This window comes from Panicum virgatum, chromosome 5K (genome assembly GCF_016808335.1).
Source record: "Panicum virgatum strain AP13 chromosome 5K, P.virgatum_v5, whole genome shotgun sequence".
Lineage (NCBI taxonomy): Eukaryota > Viridiplantae > Streptophyta > Magnoliopsida > Poales > Poaceae > Panicum > Panicum virgatum.
In genome coordinates, this window is record NC_053140.1 from 45,892,308 (window position 1) to 45,915,050 (window position 22,743).

The following is a 22,743-nucleotide window of genomic DNA, read 5'->3' on the forward strand; positions in this document are numbered from 1 at the left end:
AAAGTTGATCCTCAAAGCAACCAAAAGAAAAGGTAGTGTTTTAAGCATGGTGGTGCTTAAAGCACCCTTTGAGGCTTGTAAAGAACAAACCCAACCAAAAGCTTGAAAATATTCCATCTTTGCAATAGATGGGATAATCTGGGGGAGTAAAGTATGCCGAGAACTAAGGCTGATCAAATACTACAATTGTCTCAACATATGTTTTGACATTGTATGATTGTCGTAAATTGAGTTGTCTCATTCATCGACGTGGCGAGAAGCCATGGAAGATGTAATGAGACCTAGAAGCTTCAAACTTGTTTTTGGAACATAGAATAAGTTTCTAACGGAGCCAAAACAGTAGGCTATAATTGGTCTACAAGATTAAAATGTGACTCCAGAGGGAATGTGGAAAGTCGCTAGGCACGACTTGTGGCAAAAGGCCTTGTGCAAAGAAAAGGATAAGATACAATGAGACATCTTATGCAGTCTTATGAAAAGATTCTTTTATAATCATAAAGACATTGGTGTCATACTACTTTTAGAATTGCATTAGATGGATGTTGGAAAGAAAAGAACATCGGGATAACATCTAATGAAATCAGATCACAGAATAGTGGTATCTAAAGTTTTATGGGAACAAAAAAAAAGTTTTGGGTTTTAAGTAATGGTCAAGATGACAAATTGCAAATATGCAAAGTTCCAAGATGGGAAATCCCTTTCCCACAAAGCTCAAAGAAGGTTATTATAACCTCTAGTTTTGATAAAAATAATCTCGGTGAAGAATCATTCGCTCTAGGAATGGAAGTTCTCCGAGATAAAAGAAAAGGGGTATTAGGAATATCGCAAGAGCATACTTGAAAAGAGTTCTAAAGAGAAATAGTATGCATGCGAGAAAGTCTAGGCCCGTCCTATAGTCAAGGGTAATAGTTTTGGAATTTTGAGTATTCCAAGAACCGTAATATGATCGATCAAAAGAAAGTGCTTCCATGTGCTTCAGCTGTTGGAAGCAGAAATAGTGCTCAAAAGAATTTACCCTGACATAGAGTATTCGGGACATTTTTGCAGATGTCCAGTCCAGCAATAGATCACTGGAATGGAGTTATAGAATATTTTGCAATTTTGTAAAGTATTGTAAGCCTCATGCTAAGTAAGAAAGGAACATGTACTCTCAAAAAGGTTATGAGTAAAAAGAATTGAATTTTGGCGAGATGTTTAGTGAAGCCCAGAGTAGTAGCTAACACTCGCGCTTGGAGTTTTATTATGGAAAAGCTCCAAAGCAAAATAGTTGTGATATCGTGGGTCGTGTACCCAAAGTTTAGCATGATATGAGACTACAGGATAGGCAAAATGGTTGAGAAAATCTTTACCCGGAATTGATAATGGTAGTCAACAGCGATATACCATTCGAATGTTTTCACTTCTATAGCAACATGTCAAGTGTGCTGCCAAACACATTGACGGTTTAGTTATATGTTGCAAAGGAGAAAATCCAGAATCATATGAAAGCATTGAGCATCAAAGTATCAAGCAAATGCTTGCCGATCCACTTACTAAAGGTCTACCGCCCAAGTCGACATGGGTTTTACGGGAGGCCTATGATTTCTGGATTACTAAAGGGCCCAAAGAAAAGTTAAGGCCTTGTTTCAATACAGAAAGGTGTATTGTGGCTGTTAATCTGATAGTAAATGATAACTGTCATGACGAGGCACGCCCTACGTACCAATCTGCAATGAGATGAGGCCAAGAGCAAAGCAAGTAAAGAGAAAATAAAGAGTTACGTTCAAGTTGAGAAGTCTAAAGTACAAAGTTGAGACTAAGGGGGAGAATGTTAGTATTGATCTCCACCGACTCGGTCCAACGACTGAGTCGGGCCCTTGACTCGGCTCTCTGGTCGGGGGAGCCCAACCCAACTGGGTTGTGGGCCCCTGTCGCGCCGACACTATATAGAGGAGGTGGGGGCTGCAGAGGCACGCATGCCAAGAAAAAGTCGTGCCCACTCGCCCACCCCTGCGACTTGACCGACCAAGGAGGTGCCGGAAGCGACGGGAAGCCCGCCGCCCCTGTTCCACGACACCGCCGTCCCTGCACTGTTGCGTCGTCGTCACCGCATCACGCCGGCCTCGACCTCGAACGACTCCGGCATACCACGAGATAACGGCAGCGCCATGGACATCGGCAAGGTATTTTCCTCAACAGAAAGTTAGTTTCCCACTCGATCTACTCCTAGGCGATCCAATAGTTCTAACACTACCCTCCACCAACAGCTCCATTATAAACATATTAAGCATTTAAATAACAACCACATGTAAAAAAAAAGATATCTAAGATCTTACCATGTCCTTGTCAAGTGAGGAATTTACAAAATCAAATTGCCATAGCAGTACCTATGAGGCCAAAAATCAAAGGACCTATGCAGTCAAGAAAAATATTGAGAATAGCTCCCACTCAAATTGACAATGAAAAACATGATGGATCTAGAGATAGAAAGACATACTTGTAGCAGCTACCGCTCATTATTTGAAAAAAGAAAAAAAAAACACATCCACATTTGTGAAGTTTCATTCGATAACTATAGAGAGAAATAAACAATGCTATTGATCTAGCAGCACCTATGAGGTTAAAAAGATGCTAAAGCACTCACAAAATCTCCATATACCAATTCAAAAGACTGATCAAAATTAAACTTACCTGATTATATAGCATCATTGATCCTTGCATAAAGTTGTTGCAGTTTTGGATATGGAAACAAAATAGCTGAACAATATGGAATTTAAAAGAAGCTTGGATACAAAAATAGACAACACCTACATTCATCTAGAGCATATTTGGACACTGAATCGGATTATGACCACAGTCTAGATTGAAATGGTACTAAAATGCACCTATTCTATATTACTAAAAGTGCAGTGCTTATTTTAAAGATTACCTGCAGGAAATTGGTGGCTATAGTGACAGGTTAAATAGAAGCACTACCTTTAGGTGATGCACGGCTGGCTACCATGACTCTCCATCTTGCTGATTGCACTTATCACCATCAGACATGCATTTTGGTTGATGTCCCTGACTCCCTGTGGTACTTGGTAATTTTGCATTTCTTTTCGAGTTGATTTTGTTGTCTTGGAAATGGAGGATAAGAGCGAGCCTATAATTTTGGGAAGACCTTTTCTAGATACTGCAAGGGCTGTCATAGATGTGCAAGATGAAGCCATAATATTAAAAAATTATAAAAAATGTAAAACAAATATCAATAGTGATTTGTCGTACTTTCAGAATTAACTCAATACAGGAAAGAGACAAATATAATCGACAGTGATCACATCATTCAAAACGTTTCAGATATGGTTTAAATAGAAAATCTGTAGCAAATTCCTCGAAAGAGACTCAAATATAATCGACAGCAATCACATCATTCAAATGTTTCAGATATGGTTTAAACACAAAATCTGCAGCAAATTCCTCTTCATGACACGGCGATACACGGCTTCGGCCCCGCATGTGCACGCAGGCACCCTCACATCCATTCATCGCCTGCCAGACTAGACGTTGCGCTTGCGAACGCGCAAACCAGCGCGACGCCCATGGGCCACAACGCTTGGAGTAGGCGCCTTTTTCTTTTTTATATTTAAAAAAATAAAAATTTCAAAAATATATGTTCGTTTTGAAAATTTTCGAAAATACCCCCGGTCGCCCGGCCCAGGGGCGACAGGGGTCCTGTCGCCCAAGCAACGGGCGACAGGACCTTAATGTAATTTTTTTTTGAATTTGCAAAGAGGTACCTGGCCGGGGGAAGGGGGCCTGTCGCCCCCCCAACGGGCGACAGGGGCCTGTCGCCCCCCCCCCCCCCCGAGGCGACAGGGGGTCTCCCAACCTATATAAGTCCTAGCATCCATTCCCTTCTCATTTGAGCCTAAAAATTGCACCAAAAATTCAGAAAAAAATGGGGTGAGGAGAAGAAAAGCGGCGAAGCTCTGCCGAATTCCGCACTTGTGATCTACCGGTAACTTCCGTATGAATCCGTTGATATTGTATAACAATTTTATTTAATTAGCGGATTATATGAATTAGATTTGTTGCTTTAGAACACTCGTTTAGTATTACAATTTCAGTACTATTACAGACTTGTTTTTAAATTAATTATGAATTAGAATAGAATTATGACAGTACCTTATTGATATTGCAGCATAAGGCAATGGCTGCCTCCAATTGTGGAGGATTTTCATGGACCGAAGAAAAATCTAGTATAATACTTGATATCATGACTCATCTTGTTATCAGTAAGAAGTTGGATCCGTTAGCGGATGGTACGATAGAGATGGTGTTGTCCAAAGTATTAGAGTTTAAAGATTTGACATTATTTCGAGGTATTACAACGCAAGATGTAAAGGGACACCTGCTAGAACGTCAGAAGATATACATGAGAGTATGTGAACTAGCGAATCATCCTAATATCATTGGATTCTTACAAAGTTCTTGTAAGATATGGATGCGGCCAGAAGTGTATGAGATGCACATTAAGGTAACTCTCATTCAGTTCTAATCCCGGCCGTCATTTGGAATCCATATGTTTGAAACAGTAACATTGTTGTTTAATTATATGCTAGGATTACCCCGAGGACATGGAGTTGATTAACAAATCGATACAAAATTTCCGTAAATTGGTATGTATCTTCGGTGGACTTATGCCGCAAACTAGGCGAAGGAGGTGGAGAAGATCTTCGGGCGATAGTAATTGGCCTCCACAAGAACAGATGACCGGAGGTTCGTCAAGTCATGCTGCAGCACCTCAAGCACCAAGTTGTATTAACTTGGATGACGACATGGATGACTTCTTCCCCTCCCCCCCAAACCATGGCCTCCAACACATGATGTTCCTTCCCCTGTACATGAACCTAGATCCAGAAAAGAGAGAAAGAGAAAGGGAAGAGGTTCGTCAAGTCATGCTGCAGCACCTCAAGCACCAACTTGTGTTAACTGGGATGACGACATGGATGACTTTATGCCCCCCAAACCATGGCCTCCAACACATGATGTTCCTCCCCTGTACATGAACGTAGATCCACAAAAGAGAGAAAGGGAAAGGCAAGAGGTTCGTCGAGCCATACTACACCACCTGCAGCACCACCACCTGTCAACTGGGATGACGACCTAGATGATTTCATGTCATGATCTATAACATATGATGTTCATAGGTTCAAGATGTATTCGCATTTAGTATTGTTAATGTTGTATTATGCTTGTATGTATGTCTCGTACCTAACTTGCATTCACTGGACATGTACATAATGTCGAGTTTGAATCATAGTTAGTCCTAATGGAATAGCGAAGCATAAACATACCATCTATTGTATGTAATGGAAAATACGAGAGTGGTCAGATGTGAACGTTAAAGTGTACAAATAAGCGGTCCACAGCTATCTCATTACAAATAAACATCAGAGATACAAACATCGGATATATCTAACCACCCTTAGGGCGTCGGACCCTCTTAGCCCTCTGCTGGGCACAGACATGGCCCTCGGAGTAGGTGTGACGATCCGGAGACCTCACCTGTCGCTCAGGACGCAAAAGGGGTTGCGGTGTCTGCTGCTGAGAGATCCCAAGTGGTGCTCCTCCTAACTGTGAATACCCCAAGACATCGGGGTCACCGTGCGCGCCAGGTGAGTCTGGAGTCAAGCTGTTGAGTTCGTCTAAGGTGAAGCCCTCGTTATCTGGAACGAACGTACTCGAAACAAACCCTGCGTAACATATAAACGTAAACCAACAAATGTTGCGTGGTAAATTAGTGAGTGTATTGAGAGAGTGTTTTGTACCAGGTCGAAAGGAGGAAGAATAAGGCCCGGCGCCCGCATCGGGGTAGAATCCTACGCATAAAATGCGGATGTTAGCATACGCTCGTGTCTTTCGTCGTGACATGTAGAAACCTAAATATGAAACATAAACTAACATGTGTAGGCCGGTATCTGTGGCCCCGGTATCATCTCTGGATACGGTCCGCCAACTGGTGGTGTCCCTCTAAACATTCCAGTATGGCCGAACACAGTAGCTGGATCATATCCTGTTTGTTATATTAGTAAATATGTAGGACCCTTGATCTAATTTTAAAGAGATATCTACGTTACCTGTAGTTGTGTAGTACTGCGACGTCGGCCCGTGCACGGTCGCCGGACGCGGGAACGACGACGAGGCCTGGGACGACCCGTGGCTGTATTCGTACTGCACACGGCTTCCCAAGTTGTGCACTACCTGACGCAACTGGTCACGCTGCCTCAATCATGCCTCTGTCTGCTCAAATTGGGTCATTGGTGATCCGGCACGTACCCTCGTCAGGTAAGTCGAGCAGTCCGTCTCCATCATGTTGCAAAGGCGAAACAACATCCAGTCAGTAAATGAACAGTTAGAAACACATGAATTATCTTATGAATATTAATATATATATATATATATATGCAAATATGATCAAGAGACTCACCGCGCCAGCTAGTGCCTCCACGTGGTGCCGGGCATAGCCATCCTGAGGCCTCACCTGGTGTGGCTGCGGGTGAGTGTCAACATAAACCAGACGAGCCCTAGTCCGGGGTAAGTACCAGGTGAGGTAAGCCCTAAAGGAGCTGTCTGTGTGTGGTCCTGTTGGATGGACCAAGTACTCGTCTGCATGTTCTCATTGGTCCACCCACGGCTGCATCTTGGTGAGCCAATCATCAGAGCACGGCAAGCCACTCCTTGACAACCTTCAAAAGTGGACCACGAAGAATCGTTAGATTCGACACGAATTTACGAGCCAAGTTCATTCATAATTACCTGTGGTCCTGGCGACTGACATGCTCCAACGCGGTGGGCACCGGAAACTCCTGGCGCTGCCCAAACTGTCTCCTGACTCTCCAAGGGCAATATGCCTCAACCGCGATGTCGTAAACCACGACGGCTGTAGTAAACCACAGGCTCGCATTCGTGGAGCAGTGCGAAGACAGGCCTGTTGGTGCACGGGTAGCCACAACCTCAGGGCTGTAAGGCTCCCAGACAACGTCCTCGGGCGTCAGCATGTCGAGCTCCGAAACAAACTCAGGATATGCGCGTCTAACCTGCGTATGCGCCCAGGACCTCTGCAGTCCGAATAAGTAAAATTAAAAGTGCGCTAACGCATCATGTAACAATGAATAACAAAATTAGATTTGTTGCGAACGTACCTGACGCCAGATCCAGAGAGTTCCCATAGTGGGCCTGTCGTCCTCCTCGTCGCCGTACATGGCCTCGTGGTAAGGCTCGTGGCTGACGATGGGCCGACCAACGGCTAGCCTCTCGTACGACCAAAGTTGTAGCAGTAGTGGGCACCCCGCTAGGATAGCGATCCCATGTGTCTTCATGCAGCCGTCACAGAGTCCACGGTAACTGGCTGCAAGTACCGCCTCACCCCAGTTGTAGGGCGGTACGTCCTCGTCCCCATCCGCAATCTCCCATGCATACGGAAGGAGAATCCTATCCACCGAGTTGCCATGAGTGTTGTTGAACATGATGTAACCAAACAACCAAAGTAGGTACGCCTCCAGCGATCTGGTCACACTGTACTCGTCGGCATCCGCAGCCAACAGGGTAGGCTGCATAAACAATTAAGATTAATGGTTTGAACTGACAATGCAACATGTGAATTGTAACAATTAAACTTAAATATGCAATGAATACGTACTGTAAACTGTAGGAACCAGGTCTTCGAAGGACCTGCTGCTCGCGGGTGTGGGTTGATCGGACCAGCTTCTTCCACGCGGTCAACCAGGGCAAAATGGGCCTCGAGGTCATCCTTCCACGAGGCCGCCACCACACGCGGACCTACAGCCTCCCCGACGATAGGGAGGCCGAGGAGGTAGGCCACGTCCTGCAGCGCAGGAGTCATCTCCCCACACGGGAGGTGGAACGTGTGTGTCTCCGGCCTCCATCTGTCAACGAGCGCCGTCAGGAGGGATCGGTCTAGCTGAATAAGCCCACCCTCGACAAGACGGCACAGAGTCAGTAGACCGGACTCACGTAACCTGCAAAAAACAAAATTGTCGAAACAAAGGAATACCGACGAATACATAAGTGATAAACAATAATATTTCATTACATACCTGTCAACCCAATCGTGGTGTATAGAGATCGCCTCCCCAAGTGGACGAGGACGTAGCACCTCTAGGGCTCAGTGCTCAACTGCTGCAAAGAAAGACCGGTGGCTCGAGTCGATAACTGGGTCTAGCAAGGAGTCCATCTTCATACCTGCATTAAAAAATATATGCGAACACATAGGTACATATATGTTCCATACAAACTCCACGCATGATATTTATACATTACAGATAGGTTCGATACAAACTCCATGCACGATTACTACATATTACAGATAGGTTCGATACAAACTCCACGCACGATTACTACATATTACAGATAGGTTCGATACAAACTCCACGCACGATATTTATACATTACAGATATGTTCCATACAAACTGGACGCACGATTACTACATATTACAGATATGTTCGATACAAACTCCACGCACGATTAGTATATAGGTACAAACTGCACACTGGTGGATCATGACACCGAGTGCCTTCCACGAGCAATTCTTGCCGATGGTCGTCTGAATATAGGAGGTGCTCCATCTCTGGGATTTCCAGAAGGACCGACGTCAGCAGCATCGTGAAGTGCATTCTGAGGACACTTCTTGTAATTGTGACCTAATGCTCCACATTGGCTGCAACGCTTTTGTGCCTTGCTTGCTTCGGACTCGTCCATACCATTCCGAATACGACGTGTCTGACGGCGGCCTTTGCCTTTCTTAGTGGCTGGATCAGGAATAAACATCTTATCCTCATTATCCTGAATGAAAGGTCCCACTATTCCAATCCCGTATACCTCATGTCCCCAAGTGGATACAACTGCTTCCTTGCAGAAGTAAGGTGAAACAAATACTCCTGGTTGCAACCCAGACTCTGCACATGCCGCAATGAGATGCGAGCATGGCAAATGCAATAACTTAGGCTTCATGCAGGAGCAGAAGGCTTTGCCATCTACTGTAATCAAACTCTCCTGTACCACCATATCTCTACGGATACCACGACCAGTTCTATCCTTGCATAGAACCTCAAATCTATGCTCCATTGTACCTACCGATATGACGCGGTGCAGTTTAACCTTTTCAATCTTCTGTTGCATATATTGTGTCACTCTTATGCAAAACTGAATTTGCGGGTTGTTGATGTTTATGCTTGCAGTCATGTAACGCTCTCTGAAATACTTCATGCACCCATACATGATGAACTCAACAATTCACACAAGAGGAAATGCACGACAAGAACGCATTACCATATTGAAACACTCTGCATGGTTCATTTTGTGAATACCATACCGTATTCCATTGGTATCATAAAGGAATGACTATTTCTCCTTAGATGCACCTCGAATCCAGTGTGAAAATGGCTTCTCAATTGAATCCCTAGCCTCTGCAGCCTGACTCGTGATTGTTCCTGATGCCCTTACCTTCACTAGCTCTACAGTCAACTGATCAAGCATCTGCCATAATGCATTGAATTTTCTCTGTTGATTTTAGGTGCACAACCTCTTAAACATGTTCTTAAGATCCTTGTTCTTGAAGTGGTCATAGAAGTTTGCACCCATATGCCTAATGCACCACCTGTTTTGGACATCGGGCCACAATGGAGGCGTTGTCGCAGTTTCACGTTGCAATTTCAGTATTGATTGTAGCAGAATTGCATGCCTATCACTAATAAGGCACACATCTAGACGTGCAGCAACAACATTAACCTTCACTCGTTCAAGGAACCAATACTAACTGTCTAAGTTCTCATTCTCAACAAATGCAAATGCGAGCGGGACTATTTGTTTGTTGCAATCTACGCCGATTGCGGTGAGTATCTGACCTTTATACCTTCTAGTCAGAAATGTGCCATCAATGCAGATCACCGGAAGACAACACTGAAATGCCCTAACACAGGCACCTAGGCAAAAGAAGGCTCGTTGCAGAATGGTTTGCCCCCTAGTCACGGCTGGTACGAGGTATGTGTCATAAAAGCTTCCAGGATTTCTAGTGCAACCTGGGATAACATACGAGGTAGGTTATCATATGATGTCTCGTATGTGCCGAACCGCATCTCGAACACCCTTTGTTTAGCCCGTCATGCCTTCATATAACTAATGGTGTACTGGTAAGTCTGCTCAATGTGTCGAACAATTATTTTTGGCTCATAATTTAGGTTGTCCATAATCAACCCAAATATTTGCTTTGCAATAAAGTCGCATGATATATTGCGATGCGAGGGAAGAACATCTGACAGCAAACAAGTGTGCTCTGTCACATTGGAACATTTCCAGTTCGACTTCCATTTTCCCTTGAATGCATGTACTCGCCATGGACATCCATCATTCACACACTTCACCTCATATTCTTTACTGCCAGACTTTACTACTCTAAATTCTCATTTCAATGATATTGCCCATAGTCTCACAGCATTTTTTACGGCTTCAATGTTTGGATATGTTGCACCTTGCACTACCTCATTCCCTCTGTACTCCCACTCCTGATTTCGTACGTCTTCTGCGACATGATTGCCAAAACCATACTCATTCCACTCTTTTGGCAATGAGTACTCCTCGTCATCAGATGAGCCCTCATATTCTTCCATCTCTATTGCAGTTTGGTCTTCTGCCTCCATCTCGTCCACAATGCTATGTATCATCTCTCCCTCATCAGCAAGGCCCTGTGGTCCGATGTTTTGGTTATCTATCTCTTCTGACTCATCTTGCTCAACATAGTTGGTCTCTCTTCGAATACTCGGAGTTGCTTGATCTGCACCATGTTGGATTTCATTTTGTGTCTTCTCCCGGATTTGAACAAGAATGGCCAGAGGCCACCCACGCTCTAGAGCTGCTTGCATGTACTTCTGCCAGTCATCAGTGCTGTGTATCATCATCAATTCCCATAAACCACTTTCTACCTCCCAATTAATAAGAGACCGGACGGTCATCACATATGTCTCCGGATCAACACGGAACCCACGCTGCAGCCACTTACATATGGAACCAAAACTCCTCTCCAGAGGTTTATCTATGCCGTTAAATGTGTACTTAAAGGCAGAAATGTCTACTCCATTTGGCCCATACAAAACATTGTAGTCACCAAAAAATACTTGAAACTGCATCTTGCTCGACATATCTGTATATCACAGAATACTTATCGAGTTATACTCTTTACTTCACTACCTTATTCAATAATCCGTAAAAACTAAGTATGGATTTCAACTACAACATATAAGTATTCATAACTACGTGATGACACTCAAATTCTATACTGCATATGCGAAATTCTATTCTAAATCGTAATTAATTTATAAACACATCTTTAATAGTACTGCAATTGTAATAATAAACGCGTAGTACTAATTTTCTAAACTAATTTACTACTATGTAACTAAAGTATCATTAAACTCCTAATTAAATGGTTCTACTATAGCACTAATTAAATTAAATTACTCTACAATAACAATGCAAAAATATATAAGCTAAATGTACTAACCTGCAGATCACAAGTGCACAATCTGGCAGGGCTTCGCCGCTTCTCTTCTCCTAACCCCTCTCTTTTTTTTTCTGGATTTTTGGTGAAATTTTTGGACTCAAATGAGGTGGGAATGGGGGTAGAATGTTTATATAGGAGGGGAAGGGCCGGTCGCCCGAGGGAGGGGGGCGACAGCCTCCCCTATCGCGCCTGTGGGTGGGCCCCCCGGTCGCCCGAGGGGGGGCGACAGGGCCCCCTGTCGCCAGGGGGCGACAGGCCCCCCTTGCACCCGCGCGTCTCCGGCTAGGGACCTCGTTGCAAATTTGAAGAAAAAGAAATTACATTTAGGGTCTGTCGCCCCCATAAGGGCGACCGGAGTTTATTTTTGAAATTTTTCGAAATGGATATATATTTTTTATTTTTTTTAAATATAAAAAAGAAAAAATCGCCTTGGAGTAGTCGTAGCAGCCGGTGGGCTGGTAACAGGCACTGAACGCTTACGCTCGCCACGGCCCATGTCTTCCTGTCCAGCCTGTGCAGTCGGCGGCGGCGTCAGCTGCGGCTCTTGCTGTAGCGCTTCGAATCTGGAGTCCAGGGATGCTTTGCGGTCAGGATCCGACAGGACGTCCCACGCTTCGGCTACCAGGCTGGCGGCTTTGGAGGAGGCGGCATAGCACGGGTCAAGGGGGTGGGAGCGGTTGAGCAGGTCGGAGGCTTGGTGATAGTATGATTCGACGACGGCGAGGTCGCGGGCGGTTGGGAAGGTGGGGTCGAGGCCAAAGACAGAGAGCCTGTTCGGCCTCAGAGTAGGGGTTGGGGGGCCGTACAGGAGGCTGAAGGGTGGTGCGGAGGGCGATGGCAGCGACCAAGAAGGCGTGGCCGCCCGGGGCGCATGGGTCGAGGCCAAGGGCCTTGATGGCCAAGTCCTTGCAGCGCTCGATTTTGGCCCGACAGGAGATGCCTGGCGTCGCTCACATGCCGCAGCGCCTCTTGGCGGAGGGCGGGCTCCTTGGCCCGACGCCGGGGGATGGAAGGATTCATGGCTACGGGGGGAGGATCGGCGCGCGGTCGAGTGGGCGAGATGCCGAGACGGCGGACGGTAGTGGCCGCCGGATTGAGGAATTAGGATTTGCTGGCGCTTTATGTATTCCGGGACTTTGGGCCTTTTACATGGGCCTGGCGCGCTGGCAGGTAGGACGTCTCGTGGCGTCCGGGGCGTCCTCGCTGGCGTCCGAGGTCGTGGCCAGCGCCGGCTCCGGGGCGGCCGCGGCGGCCAAGTATACGGCGAGCTTCATGCCGCTGCTGCAGTGACCGGCGACGCCGACGCCGCAGATGAAGTAGTGCTTGACGGTGGTGGCGCCGGTGCGCGCTGTCGCTGCTGAGCGCCTTGCTGGAGGAGCAGGAGGCGTAGTCCGCCGCGCGCGCTCACCTCGTCCGCCGTGTGCGACCCGCCGGCGGAGTTGAACACTGGACGGACACAGCAAAAAGTGCATCAGCGGACAGCGGTGCAGCGTGCAAACCAAAGTGCACCGTGTTGTTTTACTGACAGCAGCAGGGCTACAGTCTCAGAACACTGTTCTGCTGCTAATTATGGCCGATACATCTCTCACTGACATGCTACATTTCTGTCTGGATGAAGCGTCAAACATGACCGCTGCAAAAAACGCAATGAAATATACATAATTAGAAAATGATTTTCAAGACTTCAACCGTTGGGCAGCGCGAGCGGCGGCGACCAACGTGCCCGTGGCGCCCTTCTGCGTGTCGCGGTGCGGCGGCCACGACGGCGTGCCCGGCCGGGAGCGGTATGCGTACCTGTGGGCGGGGAACCCCGCGCGGCAGTGCCCAGGCCAGTGCGCGTGGCCATTCCAATTCCACCAGCCGCTGCTCGCGCCGCCCAAGGCCATCGGGGACGTCGGCGTCGACGGCTTGGTCGTCAGCCTCGCCGCGCTCCTCGCCGGCACACCGTCAGCAACCCGTACGGGGACGGGTACTACCAGGGCGAGAGCCAGGCGCGGGGCTGGAGGCCGCCACGGCGTGCGCCGGGATCTTCGGGAGCGGGGCGTACCCCGGCTACCCCGGGAAGCTGCTCAAGCAGGGCAGCGTATGTTGAGAAAAAAATCTATGCGTTTGGACATGTAAGAGCTTCAGAGTCACATGCAATCCAGCGTTTAGTCCAAGTGGTGGAGCTCTATCTAATAAAAAAAAAGTCATTCATATCTCTTTCCTCCATCTCGTGTGGTGGTGTACTGGGTTAAAAAAATATGTTAATTTATTTGGAGCACCGGGTGCAAAACAGAGCGGTAGTGCTAGGATGGTGCTATAGAGCGCCCCCTCCTCCAACATGTGGAGCTCTTAGCAACCCCAAAACCGCACGCTGGAGCTCCTCTAACTGAGCACCGGAGCTAACCTTTAGCTAAGATTAAAAAAATCATTCATTCCCATCCACGAGTAGCGCATGGCGTGGGGAAAAGCTGAGTAGGGGAGTATTTTTTATTGTGGGTCCAGAGCAGTGCTAGATTTTACTAAACGTTTGAGTAAAATGTGACAAACTAGTACTATCTAACGTGTCAAAAGATAGCTCATCTTTCTTTGCTATACGTTAGAGTTGCCGGGCGCTCGTGAAGGTGCGCAGCGGTGGGCGGTGGCTAGGCCTCCGCCCGGCCGCCCCCGGGGGCGCAAGCAACATGGGACACGCCGGGGTGGGGCATGAATTTTATATTTTGGTCCTCGGAATCAAGTGGGCTACTTTTATTCCCGTTAGAGGGTAAGTTAAACTTTAACGCCTTATTAATCTCCTACGTTGAATCCAACGTGACTAAATTTAGTTTTGGTTACATTTTAGCCGATGGAGCCAAACAGGCGTACAAATGAGTACACCATTCATCACAGGATTTTCTACTTATCCACACTTGCATAGCTGTAGACAACTAAATATTGAATACGAGCAAGAAGTTCCACAATATGACTTCTCACGTGCTGATAATTCTATGGAGACCTGAGCTTCAAAAGCACGGTCTTCGCAGACGGCGGAATCTGGGAAATCTTCTGCGTCAGGAAAAGCAGACAGGAAGTTGGATAAGTGATTGAAACTAGGCCCTTCTTAAAATGCTGGGCTTGCTAAGTAATAAACAGGTAACAATATCATTCGATCAATAAGGTGAATAGCACTATAAGATTCCGCAGTTCAAGCTAACCATGCCAGTATGATTGGAAAAGAAAAAAAACATGCACAAACCTCATGACAGCAACCACCCCTTCCCTGGGAAGAAGCAAAGTAAAAAAGCAATAAGCAAAAAAAATTACTAGTGTGCACAATATGACTTCTATTCATGAGGAATGCAAGGAAGCAAAATATGTAAAACTTCTGATCTAAACATTAGAGCAACCAAAATAGCTATTCCTGAGGAATGACAAGTTCATGGTCCCAAGTTAATAGGATAAGATCAAAATCAGATCAACAGCACAGAGATCAAATTCCAGAAAGAAAACTCTGAACCGGCTGATCTGGACCGAACCGGAACCTCCCAAACCCCATACCCAGTTCACCCCCCTATCCACACAAAGGCTTACCTATGCATAGAGAAAATCGAAGTCGGCATAACCAACCCCTAGGTCGGATTGGTTCTCACATGCTTTCATGTACTCGGACTGCAGCCCTCTCTCCAGCTCAATTCTTTTCTTCTCCAGGATTGTTTTCTTAATCTCTAGAACAGAAAGGTTGAAACTCCAATATGCTTTCTGAGCACGTTTGTCACGAGCTATTGCATCATTTCTCTCTGCTTCAGTAGTGTATGCAGGTTGGTATGGTACTCGCAAGTTCCGACTACCATACTCATAATCTGGATAGCGCGGGAACTGGGTGAAAAATAGTATTCAGAAAAAGTTAGAATTGAAGAAAAACACTTGAAAATGAAAGCCGACAGCAGTCCTGCAGAAGCAGCTGCAACTCACAAAGAGCCCAGGAATATCACTCAAACTCGAATACTGACAGTGGTATTTGGTGCTGCTAGAATACATTGCAGCTTTTCTAATTTCTTCTATATATATATAGCAGTAGTGGGACTACAATTACTGGTGTGATATCCTCCTAATGACTGCAGGCATTAACTCTATGATTGCCTATTATTCCTTCTTAAGTACTAGCTGAAAATCTGCGCCTAGACACTTGACTGAACCAAGACAGTCCAAACACAGGGTTACTGCTAACAGAAAATCTAGTGTTTCAATACTACTCAGCCCTCTTCACCTAGCAAGGTGAAACTTTGGTGAGCTCTTTTCTAAATCAAATAAGGATAACAAATCAGATAAATGAAATGTTGTTAGCAGACTTCACAAGTGCAGAAATCAAGAAAGTTTTAGACCAAATTAGGGACCTCAAAGCTCCTGGACCTGATGGCATGCCAGCAATTCTTTTATAAATGTTGGCATATTGTGGGAGAGAAAGTAATCAAGGAAGTTCTTCAGGTGTTAAATAGTGGAGATATGCCAGCTGGATGGAACAACACAAACATTGTCCTTATACCCAAGGTAAAGAATCCTACTGAGCTGAAAGATTTTAAAAACGAAAAAAGAAAAACACATGATAAGAGGGGGAGAGGACGAAAAGATAGATATATCAGAGGGTGCGGTCAGAGGATATACCCTGTTGCACTCCTCGGTTCCTATGCATAACATCAGGTCCTACGTCTGCAATCTCATTGTCGGGGAGGAGCAACCGCCTCTTCAGCTCCGCGATGGCGGCTTCGAGAGGGACTAGCTCTTGTTCACATTGCAGCATACATTGATTAAACAACCGTTTGTAGGCCTTCTCAACCTCGATCTTAGTTTTATTTTTGCAATCCAAAACTTCAGGATTTAACAATCTGAATCCAACCCTTCCAGGACGGGTCCTTGTCTTGATTTCTGCTGCATCTAGGAGGGATGACCGCTCGTCCAAATGAAACTGAACCAGCTGGTACCCTTCAACCTGATCAATACCCCTATTTCTCAGGACATCGTTGGCCTCCGCGAGGCTGGAGATGGTTTCGATGTCACCCATGGTGGCGGACGGCTGCGTGGGAGGGTCGGATGGAGGATGCTCAACCTAAGATTTGTATCATCATTCAGATATACAAATCAAGCAAATTAAGTCATAATAATAATAATAATAATAATAATAATAATAATTGATGATACAACTTTTATCAACAATAAACACCTCAGATCCATTTTTAAGAGGAAGTCAAAGCTTTCGCAGCAGCAACATACACTTTTTTTAATGAATGTGATTGACAGCCATACAGCTAAGAAGAAAGTAAAGCCTACTGATCATCAACCTCTACCGATATTAATTTTAGTGCAGCTCTGTGTTCGGACAGATAAGTAACAAGCCAAGCAAATATGGATATATGAATTTGAAAAGGAGCCATTCAAAGTAAAGTCTTTTTATGTGAAAGCAAAGCCAACACTACAGTTACCAACCTCCTGAGTCCAAGGGCCTTTGATAAGCTCAAGATCAAGATGCTTTTGCCAGCGATGCAAACAATGCACCTTTGTCCTATCACAAAATAACTCAGCTGCAAAAATAGATACTAGATAATTATGGTGAGTTTGCCAGACATGTAAACAGGGAAAGCTTACAAGAAATTTGGCAAAACTCATTTGGGTACATGCTATCTTCTTCCACTCCTGTTATGTGAAGCACTGACCAATTGCCATTAACTACAAAAATTCCTACAAAGGGTCAAAAACACTGCTTGTGAAGGTAGAGTAGTCATTTGAGCTTCCTACAACATGACTACATGAGTACCAAGAAAAATAATAATGAAACAGACTAAACCCAGCCATCTAGGTGTATTTAGGAGTTTGTTTACACAGCTACAGGATAGTTAACACAATTAGTGAAAATGTTTTGGTTCAAGATAGTAAGGACATCCATGTCTGGTAGCTGATACAGCAACAGAATAAGGAAGAAACAATCAGCTAATATGTTTTGAATCAAGATGGGAAGGACATCCATAAAAAAACTAGAGAACTATGAAGCCCAGTTCATCAACCAAAATGAGACAAGCATGTTCTGCTTAGCTATCCTACTTAGTTGCCAGGGAGGAGCTGAGGAGCAAAATGGAACCACAACATCTGTCCATGAGTACTAGTAATTTCAAACAGCATGCTGCAGGAATGTAAACATTCATCGAGTTGTGAAATATCATCTATGCAAAACATCGGTAAGTTCATTATTACCTTGGGTCAAAGTCCACAGTGAGCTTGATCAGAGGTCCAGGAACCGTTGATCTGAAAGTCAAAAGCAAGAAATTGTTATCACCTATAATAACTGGTATATATGCATAAGTGTGAGGTCTCAAATCCACATCACCGTCACTTAGAAGATGTGAACATATAGCTGAAATTTACCATTCTGCATGTGCAAGTACAAAACTATCTAATGATATATATTCTGAATTTCAATAAGTACATATTCTGAATTCAATAGGACTAATATTTAAACTTTAGATGGTGAAACAGATTCATCTGTAGATGGCAAGTTATTAGATGAGTGTAACATCTTCCAGCCTGACCAAATGAATAGGGAGAATGCCAAATCAGAAGTTTTACTTAAACAAATAAATAGTGGTAACCTCTGATTAGATTTCATTTCCTAGCAAACTGAAGAAAGTGCTGTGAGACCTTCATGCAGTGTCAACTTCCTGAAATTTATTATGATCAAAGGGACAGTACATAAATAAATAGTGTTCCACTTTCACAGCTTATTAATTTTGTGTTCTGCTGAGTGTTGACTCATAATTGTGCTGGAATTTTCCTCTAGTCCATGCCATTAGATGGGCAGTTAAGCTAATTTATGCAACAAAATAAAATGGATAACTAAGTCCAAGACGAGTCACTGCTCACAGTAGCATTAGATCAGGCAGCCAAAAGGATGTGCTATGCTCACCTTGGGTGCTCGGAGAGGATGGATGGGGTGATCTGCTTGTTTTTGCGCGCCTTGGAGAGCAGCTTGTCGTAGGTATCATTGACCTTGTCTAGCTCCTGTTCTTCTCCTGCTCGGCGGCAGGACCTTCTCCTTCACTTTTTTTTTCCGAAAACGCAGGAGAGCTGCGCTTCATTGCATTAGAGAGAGAAAAAGGTCCCCATACATCTCCCACCTCTCATACGGGGACCAAATAAGAGAGACGGGTTCAAAACTAAAAAACCAGACTAGCCTATGGCAACAATAATAACATGACCAGAACACCTTGATCAAGAACCTAGATTATATTAGCCAAACCTAGGCCCTGCAGCTTTTTAGCGCCGGCCAGACACCAAAGGCTATGTTCATCTTTGAAAGCACACATGATGGCACTGACTGAAGGGGTTACTCCCTCAAAAACACAGGCATTTCTGTGATTCCACAGCAGCCAAGCTCCCAGAATAATGAGAGAATTCACTCCTCTCTTGTACTCTTTTTTCACCCTCTTCATCAATTTACGCCACCATTCCGCAAAGCTGCACTCCTGCTGTCTAGGAATATAGTCCCCCAGATTGAGAGGCTGTAAAAGGTTAAACCACACCTGTCTTGCCACCACACATGAGACTAAAAGATGCTGCACTGTCTCCCCCTCCTGATCACAAAGAGGGCACCGATCAGGGTGTGGTAGTCCTCTCTTGGCCAGCCTATCCGCTGTCCAACATCTGTTCCGAATTGCCAACCAAAGAAACACTTTGCACTTGTTAGGAGCCCAAGATTTCCACAATCTTTTCCATGGTTCAAAGGTAACAGACCCCAGGAAATAGGATCGGTATGCAGATTTAGAAGAGTAGCATCCCTTTGCATCCAGTTTCCAAATGTGCCTGTCTTCTTGCTCATTTAATACAATACCCTGGACACAATCCCATAATTTCAGAAATTCCCTGATACCAACCCATGAAAGACCTCCTCGAATTGCAGCTACCCAACCATTGTTGGTTAGGGCGTCTGCCATAGTTTGCCTCTTACGGATCCTGGGAGGCACACTTGCAAAGACCAAAGGTGCCAAATTCTCAACCGAAGTACCATGCAGCCAATTATCTGACCAGAAGAGAGTATTGTTTCCATTTCCCAGCTCCGTCTTGACTGCAATAGCAAACAGGGCTAAGGAGTTGGGATGCGAGGGGAGTTCCAAATCAGTCCAAGGACGATCCACTCGGGTTTTCTTGTGCCATTGCCATCTTGCTTGCAGCGCCCATGCCATAACTTCCAGGTTGATAATTCCGAGTCCGCCCAGATCAAGAGGCCTCATAACTTTCTCCCAAGCATCCAGACAACAGCCTCCATTCGCTTGCTCTCTCCCTTTCCAGAGGAAGCCCCTTCTGATCTTGTCAATTGCCTTAATAAACCATTTTGGGACGTTGATGGCAATCAAAAGATAGATAGGTACAGCTGAGAGCACAAACCGAACCATGGTAATCCGCCCTGCCCTGTTCATCAGAGATGCTTTCCACCCTGGCAGCTTATCTGCCACTTTTTCAATCCAAGGCATAAGATCATTTTTCCTCAGTTTTTTGTGAGACAAAGGCAGACCCAAGTAGGTACAAGGAAAATCAGATATGGTGCAAGGGAGGGTATTACTCACAGCCGACAGGGAACCATCTTCACATTGGATTGGGATGATGCTACTTTTGTGAAGGTTTGTTTGTAAACCAGAGGCTGCACCAAAGACATTTAGAAGACCCCTTGTAACCTGCAACTCCTCATCAACTGGTTTTATAAAGAGAGCAACATCATCAGCATACAAAGAAAGGCGCTGTCCAGAAATTCTTGGGGACAGAGGCTAAAGAAGTCTCTCTTCTCCTGCTTTCACAAAAAGACTATTAAGGACGTCCATGACAAGGATGAAAAGCATGGGAGATAACGGATCGCCTTGTCGGAGTCCACGTTGGTGCTGAATACTTTCTCCTGGTTCCCCATTCAGCAAGATACGAGTCGAGGAGGTAGACAGCAAATTAGAGATCAAGTTGCACCACAACCGACCAAAACCCAAATGAGCGAGCACCTCCAAAAGAAACGACCATGATACGGAATCAAAGGCTTTAGAGATATCCATTTTAAGAAAAAGACTAGGGACCTTTTGTCGGTGGAGGATCTTCACAGTTTGCTGGACAAGAATAAAATTATCATGGATACTCCGCCCGCGAATGAAAGCGCTCTGATTGGTGGCCACCATAGAATTTAGATGGGGTGCCAAACAGTTAGCAAGAATTTTTGTCACCAGCTTAGCAAAGCTATGCATTAAGCTGATAGGTCGGAAATCCTTGGCCATCGCTGCATCCAATTGATGGAACTGATTTTGGCAGCAAGTGTTCTGCTCATAAGAAGCAAGTGTTCTACACAGATTGAAAAAAATGCCTAATTCTAGGACCAAGTGTTCTACACGCACTGAAATTTTTTTAATTCTAGCAGCAAGTGTTCAACACATATTGACAAAAAACTAATTCTAGTAGCAGTTGTTCTACAAATATTGACAAAAACATATTCTAGCAGCAAGCGCTCTACAAACATTGACAAAATCTGATTATGGCAGCAAGTGCTCTACACACAAAAAAACTTATTATGGCAGCAAGTGTTTAATAGAGCTAGCTGTAGAAACATTGCAGTGCAGAGAAATTCTACGAGCCTGAAACTGTATGACTAATCAATTGCATATATGACATAACTAAGGTCAAGGTGGAGGGCCCAAAGCCAATGCACGTAAGGAAACTGCAATGCAGTTGGATTAACAGGTCAGCGACAAGTAGATGACTAGGTGTGGCACTCTTCTTTATTTAGTCACCAAAACATAGTAGACAACGCACGTGGCCGTATCAAGCAGAGCAAGCAGCACGCACATGGCCGTAGACATCGTCGCAGCATGCAGCATGCAACTAGTGCTAATTACATTGAGTACCATATATTAATCGGCTTGCAGTATCGGCAAAAGGGGTGCACAATTCAACTAATGCTAATGAGAAACACATCATCATCATCGCAAAGCTACCACTCCTAGCATAAGTATCATCAGGAAAGCCCTTGACAGGAAGGACGGCACAGAGTGAAGACGAAGAGATGAATGTTTTACCCTGAGACGCTCGGAGAGGAAGGACTGATGGGGTGATCTGCTTGTACTTGGCACCTCGGAGAGCAGGTTGCTCCACTTCTTCTCTTCTTCGCTCGCTGCAAATGAACCAAAGAAGCATCAGAAGCAGCAGCACGCAGCAGACAAAGCGGATCTGCGTCCAAGAAATACGTACAAGAAAGGTAGGCCTAGGGCGGCGGCGCGTGGAGGAGGCGAGGCCGGGCTGGGGCGGCGTCTACCTCTACGCCGACGACGTCGTCCTCAGGCCGCTCTCCTCGACGAGGCCACGGGCGGCGGGAAGAGCTTGCGAGCCGCGGAGGAGGGCGGGGGTCCGTGTGGACGGGCGAGGAGGGGGCGGACGGCCGAGGACGGGAGCGCGGACGGGCGAAGACGGGCTGCGGGGAGGCGGACGAGGTCGAGGCGGAGGCGACACGGGGGCTCGATCGGGAGGGGGAGTAGGGTTTCACCCGGGCTGGACCCTATCTTCAGAGTACCTTCCTTCGGTCTGCCCCTCGCGGATCCGAACGTGGGCGCGCACGTCGCCGCGGCGTGCTCCTTGACCCGCGCGGGCCGCGCCACGGGCCCACGGCGCGCCCATCCAACAACAGCTCGTTCGAGTGCCACGGCGCGACCTCGCCGCCATACAGGTACAGCACCGTTACCGTACCGGGTGGACACGCGCATGTTCGGGTTGTGCGCGTTGACAGTGGCGTCGGGCGGCTGCATGACGTTGTAGTGGCGCACCACGGCGTGCGTGACACCGCGAGGGGGATATGGGTGACCACTGCCGTCCGATGCGCGTGGTGATTCGTGCACGGGAGAGAGGTTACTGTCCTGCATGTCAGGAATAGCTTAAACCAGTAGGCAGTACCGCTACCTTAGACTCGGGGTCTCGGGGACAATTACGCTACGTACTACGCCCATGGACCAACACACTACACTACTTACGGCACCAACATCCAGGCGAAGCCATGAGCGAGGAGGACGGCACCCAGGAGTATTAATTAAGAGCTCGATCCGTGACGAACATCGTGACCAACCACGAGCGACGCAGCCGCGGCCGAAACGCCCCACGCACGCCAAGGGATATCCGGGTAGGTGTAGGTGAGCCTGCGGCCAGAGAAGACGCTAACGCAGATGTAGAGATATAGAG

At 46.0% G+C, this 22,743-nt stretch overlaps 1 long non-coding RNA gene and 1 pseudogene across 1 annotated transcript; both read right to left on the reverse strand.

Annotated features, from left to right (window-relative positions):
* Nucleotides 1-8,220: 8,220 nt before the first annotated feature.
* Nucleotides 8,221-12,610, reverse strand: LOC120710154 (annotated as a pseudogene).
* Nucleotides 12,611-14,335: 1,725 nt separating this feature from the next.
* LOC120707798 lies at nt 14,336-15,082 on the reverse strand. The gene is made up of 2 exons (XR_005689103.1): nt 14,759-15,082; nt 14,336-14,568 (listed from the first exon to the last, which is right to left on the reverse strand). It is a non-coding gene; the product is annotated as an uncharacterized LOC120707798 (long non-coding RNA).
* Nucleotides 15,083-22,743: the final 7,661 nt, after the last annotated feature.